This window comes from Magallana gigas, chromosome 3 (genome assembly GCF_963853765.1).
Source record: "Magallana gigas chromosome 3, xbMagGiga1.1, whole genome shotgun sequence".
In the NCBI taxonomy this organism is placed as follows: domain Eukaryota; kingdom Metazoa; phylum Mollusca; class Bivalvia; order Ostreida; family Ostreidae; genus Magallana; species Magallana gigas.
In genome coordinates this window covers 49,313,097-49,323,209 of record NC_088855.1, presented here as the reverse complement: position 1 = coordinate 49,323,209, position 10,113 = coordinate 49,313,097, and the positions used below count along the sequence as shown (strand labels likewise).

General features: G+C 32.1%; 1 long non-coding RNA gene across 1 annotated transcript; it reads right to left on the bottom strand.

Moving 5' to 3' along the window:
* Window positions 1-5,956: 5,956 nt before the first annotated feature.
* LOC105336489 (uncharacterized) lies at window positions 5,957-9,343 on the bottom strand. Its single transcript, XR_901461.4, has 3 exons — window positions 9,239-9,343; window positions 9,096-9,153; window positions 5,957-6,297 (listed from the first exon to the last, which is right to left on the bottom strand). It is a non-coding gene; the product is annotated as an uncharacterized lncRNA (long non-coding RNA).
* Window positions 9,344-10,113: the final 770 nt, after the last annotated feature.

Below are 10,113 nucleotides of genomic sequence, written 5' to 3'. Positions count from 1 at the left end.
TTAACAAATTATGTGCACATCGAAAGGTATTACAGAAAATGTGCAAAAATTTCGTGGAAAAATTTGGTGCTAATTTTCAGGTTCAGGCGAGCTTCGAGGCCTTGAGCAATTTTCATTATTGGAAGCATGGGGGTACATCTACAGACATTCATCTACAACCCCTGAAAATTTCAAGCTTCTATCTTGATTAGTTTTGGAGGAGATGCGTGGACAAAATGACCCTTAAAAATTTACAAAATCGTCTATATCTGAAACAGGAAGTGACGTCATCATGCAAAAATTTTATAATATGTAGCGACGACGATGTTCTATCACTCCTGAAAATTTCCGGCAAATCGGTTGGGTAGTTTTTGAGAAATAACGCTCCAAAAAAGTCAGAAAAAAAGAAAAAAAAAGAATAACTAGAGCAAAGCTCGTTGCAAAGCAACGAGTGGGTCTTCCGATAATGTCGAAGGTAAAGCTAAAACTTGCTCTAAGAAGCAGAGTTCTTAAACCAATAAAGTAAATAAAACAAAAAGAAAAAAATCGAATTATTTTTGGTACAAATTCACAAAATGATTCTAGGTACGTATTAGCAATTACATTATCAATTTCAAGAACGACTTAGCAAATACAAATCCAAATGTGTTTAAGTACGATTTAACAATTATCGAAATAGTTTAGGTACGAGTTAATTAAACTATGAACATAACACTATTTTCTTTACCAAGAATGTGAAATCAAAATTTCCAGAAAAGTCAATTTTCAAACACCTATATCTTTGTAATGCATCGGTCGATTTTAAAACGGATTTCAGTTTTTCATTAAACTTGATAAGCTTTTATTTTTGCTTTTATGATTTATAACAAATTATCGCTCTAAAAAAGGTTACTATAAAAAGACTTTGTAGCCCTCCTGGCCCCTAATTTGAGGGGTTATCTCTTGGTAACAAATTAAAGATCTCGCAAAAATAAACATATTTTGTTCAACAAGTGTTCACGAATTGTTAACCGTTATAGAGATATCGGAACAACTGTGTTTTAGGGGCCGACCCTTCAACTCCTTACTGGGGCCACCAACGAAAATTTTTTAGGTATCACATTGTTAACAACATTATTTTCAGCAACTTTTGTGATACAATGTTTTTCAAAATATTTCTCCTTTTCAAGATAATATTAATCAAAGTTTTGGACTTCTGGCCCCTTGAAACCCCTACTTATGTAACATATGACTTGAGTATGGTCCAGTATAGATGAACAGCTGTAAAATGAACATTTTTGCTTCTATAATTAATAACAAATTATTTTTCAGTATAGAGTTATTATATAGAGACTTTAGAGCGCTCTTGGCCCCTAATTTGAGGGGCCAGTCCCTTTTTCTTAATATTAAATAAAAGATCTTATATATTTTGTTTAAAGTGTTCAGAAATTGTTGACCGATTTGGAGATATCTGAACAGCAGTGTTTTAGGGGCCGACCCTTAAACTCCTTACTGGGGCCACAAACCATAAATTTTAAGGTACCATGTTCTAAAGAACATTATTTTAAGGAACTTTTGTTCAACATTGCCTTTCAAAATATTTCTCCTTTTCAAGATATTAATGATCAAAGTTTTGGTCTTCTGGCCCCTTGAAACCCCTAATTACGTAACAAATGTTTAAAATAAGGTACTGTGTAGATAAACAGCTGTACAATGAACATTTTTGCTTCTATAATTAATGACAAAGTATTGCTCAGTAAAGAGTTAAAATTAAAAGACTTTAGAGCCCTTCTGGCCCCTTATTAAAGGGGCCAGCCCCTTTTTATTAAAACAAAACAAAAGCTCGTGTAAATCTTAACAACTTTTGCTTTACATGTTTTAACAAATTATCTACAGGTTAAAAGATATTTTGCAAAACGTGTTAAAATTTTGCCAAAAATTTTGTTGCCAATTTTTGACCTCGGGCGAGCTTCAGCGCCGTGAGCATTTTCCACAATGTCAAATACAGAAGATCATCTACAGACATTCATCTACATATTCCTGAAAGTTTCATTATTCTATACCCTTTAGTTTCGGAGGAGTTACGTGGACAAAATGGTCCTTAAAAAATCACAAAATCTTCAAAATCTCAAACCGGAAGTGACGTCATCAGCTCAAAATTTTATATTCGCAAGCGCGTTGTATGTTCTATCAGTCCTGTAAATTTGGTGAAAATCGACCAAATAGTTTTAGAGTTATAGCTCTCGAAAAATGTCAGAGGAAAAATATAGAATAATAATAAAAAGAAACCGTAGAATAACAAGAGGGTCTTCCGTTGGAAACGGAAGACCCTAATAAGAATAAAGAAAAAGAAACCGTAGAATAACAAGAGTGTCTTCCGTTGGAAACGGAAGACCCTAAAAAGAATCCGAAGAAAAACAAGAGGGTCTTCCGTTGAAAACGGAAGACCCTAATTAAAATTGATTTATTTTATTTAAAATTCTTGACAGAAAATCTAATATACGAAATATACTTATTTTATCTTATAAAACTGATTTGATTAGAAATTTCTAAATTCGGACAAAACTGTTCAAGAGGAGTGTGCAAGTAAGGACAAATTCGACAAACCACCAAGTATGACGATTTGCAAAATAATAATATTGATAAAGTTTGTCTTTACTTCCCTATGTATATTGTACAGCCTTATAATAGCTTATTAGGCATGTAACATTATAGCATAGACAATCCACCTTGTGTTCAATTCATTCATTTATTTCAATCTCAACACCATTGCACAATGGTACACAGAGATTATAATAATACAATATGTGGTATTTCTTAATAATTAACAATGCATGCGTAAGCGAGAGAGAGAGAGAGAGAGAGAAAAAAAACATATACAACTCTGACTCGTTAATACAAATGTGAAGTATGGGGGTTCTAACCTGGGGAGCATTTTTTATTTATTTTTCTAATAAAAGCACATAATTTCCTCAAAGAACAGTGTTTTGTACTTGCCATTATAAATTTAAAACTAATAGCATTTTTTATTTTTATATTTATATTTGATAAGCATTGCTTGCGTTCTTGCTGCAACGAGTTACAACTAAGTATGTAGTGAAATTCATCTCCTATTTCACACTTATTACAATGAGCACAGAATCTTTCATGTCTGGGAATATTTGCCCAACGTCCACTTTCAATGGGTAGATGGTGATTACATGTTCGAAATCTACAAAATGTAATTGCATCTTTTTTTGATAATGTATCAAAATAATGTTCAAATTTTAACTCTTCCTTATAAATTCTATAATTTAGAGCTTTTGGGGATGATTGTAGAATAGATTGCCAATTTTGTTTGAATTGGTCTACCAACGTGAGTTTTATTTTTGCCTTTAGCCATTGTGAGTTATGTATAGTTTGATTAATCCATATATTAGATAAACCGCAATTATTTAGAATATGTTTGATATTTTCATACCAAGGGATTTTCCCCCCAATTTCGTGATTCATACAAATTCCTAGATCATATATTAACTTTGCAATTTTTGTATCCTTTCCGGTAAGTATTCTTGACCAATAAGAAATAATGCGTGTTTTAATTTGAATTTCAAGTGGGTATCGACCAAGTTCACCATATATCATGAAATCTGGAGTTGATTGTTTTAAATGGAGTAGAAGTTTACAAAATTTGAGATGAATTCTTTCTATAATTGCAATATTTGAAAAGCCCCAGACTTCACATCCATATAACAGTATAGGTTGGACAATTTTGTCAAATAAATCTAGTTGACACTGTACTGATAGATTATGAAATCTCCCCTTTTTTAACACTTCATATAATGCTTTTGTAGCTTTTTCGGCTAATTTCTGTATTGCAATTTTAAAAGATTTGTTCAACAGTTTATAAATACCAGACTTTGAGTTAATCGATGTTTGTTTTTTTTTTACAATAAAAACATTAAAAATGCAATAGATATACTTATAAATTGTCCCATCTTATTTGTTTGATACAGTAATATAACTATTAACATCATTATTGAAAATAGTATCATGTAATTTATTTTTAAATTTATTTCTTAATGAATTTCTTTCAATTTAGATTCAATTTGGTTAAGAAAGTGCAATATCATGCATGTAGTATCGACGAGTGCATATATTAATCAAAGTACCGAAGAACTGACGGGAGTTGATTTTATCGATGTTTATTTATTTTAAATGTTATTTTGCATGACAAGTACAGGTAGTTTTTAATCTGTATTTGAATTACGCACATTTTTATAGAATGAATTTTCGGACTTTTTCGACACAAGAATGTTGATAAAACCCCATATGAATTTAAAAATAGAATAAATTCAATCAAGCTATGTATCAGGGATAGAAATATTTCTGGAAAATTTATGGATCCAAGCATATTGAACCCTCGTCTCCTTTAACCAACGCTCGGCTTTCGCCGTTAATCTCCAACAAGCAAGAGAGACTCTCTGCTTGTTGGAGATTTACGGAGACAGTCGAGCGTCGAGTTGAACTCTGGCGTAAGAATACATAAAACTACAAAAAATATCTAAATTGTTCGTACCATTTAAAATCTGACTATTTTCAAGGTATTTATGAATAAGTTTCACTGAAAAACAATGCTTTAGCATACATTATTTCGAATTTATCAATTATTCTCAAGAACTATGTCTTGTCAGCGGCGATGATTAGTGCTTTGGTCCAAACACTGTTTCACTTTCGGTTTGTCAGTGTAACTGCATAGGAGAGTGGATTAAAATCAACTCCCAAAAAAATAGGCAAGAATTGAATGTCATAATTCTTCAATATTCATGTGAAAAAGTCGGTTCAAGGTCAAGATCTAGAAAATAAAAGATGCCTACAGGTTTATAAAATCTAAGATGTAAATTCTTTAAATGATGCTTCATAACCATAGCTTTATTTGATATTGTGTACCGGACCTTAAATGTTTAGTAAATAAAATGAAAAATCGTGTTTAAAACTGTCGATGAAATATAAAAGAAATGGGAAACACATTTCGGAGTTTTGTCCATTTTTGACTAATAAAATATTTCTAAAATGCCTTATTGTATCTCCTGAAATGCCAACAAAGTTGCCATGAAAATTTTATAAGTTATAAAGCAGATGCTTAGGTTAACATATGAATTTAAAAAAAAAACAAAAAAACATTTATTGACAATTTTTTATGTGCCATCACATGTTGTTTAAATTTAGAATCAAAAACTTCAAAATTTGAAGTGCTGATATCATCAATATATTGATAAAATTATGGTATTGCTATTTAAAAGAGCCACTGTTGTAAACAACTTTGAAATTTCTTTTCCTTCTCAAGATTAAGGTATATAGTTTGCAAACAAATTCCATCAAATACAATAATTATTGCAGAAAATTAAAACTGTTAAAAAAAAGGTCTAAAAGGGGGATAATTTCTGTCAAAATATCTCCCTTGCAAGAAAAGAAAGTAGTCGTGAAAATGAATAAGTTGTAGTGGACATCTTCATGTAAATATTTTTAAACAAAGCAAATAAATTAATTGACAAACAACTTTACAATGCAATGTTCAAATACATTACAGCCTTCTTTGGACTTTACCGACCCCACACATTTCTGTAAACAGTCAGTAACAAACCTAATAAGTGTTTTATTTTGTCGAGAACCTAAAGTGTGATATGTAAACAAAAGATATTATATAACAATTAAATTCATAGCTCAATTCTCTAATTTTCACCTTCCTCGTCGGTCGTCTGTGCAAACCTGGATGCCATTTTAAGATCATAATATTACGTCACAGGCAAAGGGGGGGGGGGCACTCTAAATATTTTGGGGTTTAAGAAGAATTTACGGTATGGTTGGACGTTTGTGTGAAAAATCAGCTCAATTAACGTTATGTCTGCCGTAAACATTTTGACGCTTGTCGTGTAAAGAAATTTATAAGGCAATCACGTGACCCGATTCATCCAATGACGTCGAGACATTCTAGTCCGAGGCAAAACAAAAAACAATATTAAAGTTATATAATGTCTTTATTATAATTATTCTGTAAACATTATGTGATATTGATTTTAATTCTCCTTGTAATTTAATGTACATTAAAGATATTCAATTAGTAACAAATTACCAATAAAGTCATTTCTTCGTCTTTTTTCATGCCATGTTGTTGAGTAACTATTTCTGTTTATCTTCGAATTTTTCAATTAACAATATTCGATGTCTTTTACGTCAGTTTCATAAAACAGAGGAAGCCAAACGAGATCACAGCCAGTATAACACTTCCGGTGATTGCAGAGGCTCCGCCTGGTGCAGCTGTAGTTGTAGGTCCTGTATGTCCTGTTGTTGAGGACGACCCTGTCCGATATAGAGATATGGCAGTTATTTGTAACATATTTACATTAACTTAGTATTTTGTCCTTTAAATTTTTTTATAAGAAAGCCGATTGTGATTCATAGCTCTAGAGAAACTGACAGGACTAAAAACTACACGATCTAGTTTGAACCAGTTTATTGAATTGCCGAAACCTTCAGTAGCCTAACAAAATCAATGACTGCACGAAATTAAGTCAGACTCAAATTCCTTTAAAAAATTATTTATTCTTTTTTAACATGTTGATGTACTTATCTATAATTTAATTATGTTTACCTACTCTCTATAATTAATTCAATAGTTTGTTTAAAAAAGATGCAAATAAAAACAATTGAATACGGTGATTCATGCAGGTTTGAAGATAGCAAAATTAATATATACCATGCTTACGTGGGTTATGTATTTTTTCTGCAATGTCGCTACCATCATACTCGCATGAATCACCAAAGAGAGCATTTTATTGTTAAAATAACTGAAGATCTTTCCTTGTACAAAACATCTGCTTTTTGTCAAGGAGAATGGGCATTGGGGTGCTTTGTACTATTACTCAATATACAAAGATGTATTTACATAGGATTTCTTATGATTTGCTATGGTATATGATTTTTATTCAACAAGCTGTGTGTTTTCTATCCCCAAGACTTGGTGAGGGGTTAGAAAGCACACGAGTTGTATAGCTTGTATTCAACAAACTGTGTGTTTTCTATCCCCAAGACTTGGTGAGGGGTTAGAAAGCACACGAGTTGTATAGATTTTATATTACATCTCAAACCATAAGATATTTTTACACGTTTTTTCACAGTCGTTTATTTGAAAATTCAGATTTTCTGCATTGTACATTATACATGTAGTTGGGGAACATAAGAGACGTTTACCACCCAATGTCAACAATATTATGGATGAAAAAATAGTTCAACCCAAACACAGAACATATCATTTTATTTTCAATTAATGATTTTTTTTATTAAAACAAAGTTAAATGTTTCACAATTATAACTCTAGACTTTTAAAAAATTCTAGAATGCTTCGACATGTATAAAGCAAATGTATTTAAGTATGACGTCAATTGGCTTAAGGATACACCTCGTAATATCAACATTTATCTCATACGTGTGGTGTATATTACCCGTGTGATAAACCTTTGCTATATCACACGGGTGATGCTATATCAAATACTTCCGGTCCGAACTATTTTTGACACAACCCCTCGCTTCAACGCTTGTGACCTATTTTCGAAAATTTGCTAGTACTTTCAACATAACTATATCTACTACAAAAATTGATATAAAATTGATTTTGTCAAAGATTTAGATTACAAATATGAAGGAAAAGACATAACTGCGTGGCACAGGCGTTGGAACCGGGGGGCTATTGTGAGTGGGGGGGGGGGGGGGTGGGTAGCCTCCCCCCCCATACACCTCTTTTTGCAAAGTTATTCATAACCGTAACCACAAGACCTTTTTTTCTTGTTTGTCAAGATTTTTGATAAGTTTAGCCCACTTCCAACTTTCAATTTGCTTTAATTTGTGAAGTTAATAAAACTGCAAATTACGTTCACTATCAAGGAGTTCATCCTGACGACGCGACGCGATGATGGTTGTGTTTATATACAAGAACTTACCGAAATAATGTTTCATAAGACTTTTATTCCACCACCAGTAAGCATCCTCATTCACTATTTTCAATTCCGAGTCATAAGCCTAGCCGAGTGTTTGTTTTATTAAACATCAACAACCGTTCCTCGTTCGAGTCAATTCAAACTAACGAGCATTCGCAACTTTGTGTATGTAAACAAACTTGATTATTCAAGTCTTCTAATCGGAATTTCCATTTAATCAAGTGAATAAGCTGTATGAAAAATTATTTAGAGCTAAAAAATTATTTTAAGGTTTATTTCAGTGAAACTTTACATTAAAACAGTTAGATTTATCTCAGGAATGACGTACTAAATTGTATTGCGCAAGGTCACAATAGCCGCATAACACAACGTTGCATCATCGTTTTTATCTTTGAAAAAATCACATAAGGGACTGTCTCAAAAGCTTCATAATATAAATCAAATTGTATGAGATAAATAGAACATCTATAATTGTGTGATTTTATATTTGCTTTATCCAACTCGTTGAAATGGTTATATTCGCTCGGCAAGCCTCGCGAATATATACACCATTTCAACTCGTTGGATAAAGCAAATATAAAATCACACAATATAGATATCCTCTATGTATTACATGAGTGACATCCACCGTTTATTGACTTATGTGAAAAATTGTTTTATCCAAAACTGAATAGATCATTGTTTTCCTTATTTCACCTGTCATTGTTTTTATTTATTAGTAAATATATAAATAGTGATTATTCATGGCCCTATATAAAATAAATAATTATTTTATTCACCTAAAAGGACTTTATCACATGATATTAACAAGTAGTGAATCTCTTTAATTAGATAATCAAAGGTAAACATACAGTTTAGTCAATCTATTCAGCAGAAGCAATTTGATCGCTTGACAAAATAATTATTTTTGTTTCAGATATTCACAGTTAATCATGGTTTATGTTAGATTTATTGTACTCCCTACAATAACAAGGGTCTTCTGAACAATGATTATATCTCGTTACGAGATTTTCCACTACGGTGTTTTTTCATCAAAATTCAAAATATGCACAAATGATTACTGAGTATTGCCTTTTGGTGAGTAATTATTTAATGATATATGTTTTGTTCTTTAACACAAAGTTCTACAATTTTTCAAAGAAATAACCACATGCATGTACTAACCTTCGTGGACCAAAATTAAAGCCACCAATAGAATAGAAAGAACTCCCATAAGTTTCATCTAAAAAAATAAAAGGAGAAAAATCTTATCATTCGTACAGCAAATGATAATTTTTTATTCTTTGTGTTTTGTAAAAATACCTTACCTTGTATCCCTTATCTTATTCACTCGTTACAATCGCAATTCTTCCCTTGCTTTTATACGTTCTCTCCATGTCAACTGTAATTGTTTTGCAGGTTTTCATTGGTTGATGTACATGTAACTCAATCAATATCAGGGTTTTTCGTGATATAAATTGACTACCGGGGTATTTCTCTCACATTCCACATTAGTTTCCATGGACATCTTAATAATATGTACATATATCATGATCAAATGGTTTTGATTTCAAAAATAGACTAATCAAGCACTATATGATAAAAGACTTTATGATTTGGGGGCAAACATGTAAAACAAATTTAGAGTCATATTACAGTATTTGCTTTATCACGCAGATCTTTTCCACCCTATCACGAAAGACATTGCCATTGCAATTGAAAACTAAGAAAGCCTAGAAGGTTCATTCAAGATCCAAAATATGAGATTCAAGAGAAAGACAGAGAGAGAGAGAGAGACAGACAGACAGACAGATTCAGACAGACGGACAAAGAGGCAGACAGACAGACAGCAGACAGAATGAGAGAGAGAAAGAGACACAGAAAGAGACAGGGAGATATTCATGTAGTCAATTATTGACATTAAAGCATTTTGATTAAAAAGAGAAAGAGAGGGGATAGCTAGGATAAAGCAAACCTATTTACATGCGTACAAGTGATATCGACTCTGACTCTCTCTCTCTCTCTCTCTCTCTCTCTCTCTCTCTCTCTCTCTCTCTCTCTCTCTCTCATAAAAATCAGAACAGGGATGAATATTCCCCGGGTTGAAACTATTGATGATGAAATATCCAAGGGTTCAAACGCATGAGATGAGAACGTACACTGGGCGGGCAAATTCACTAAGATAGTAAATACTGGTCTTAGC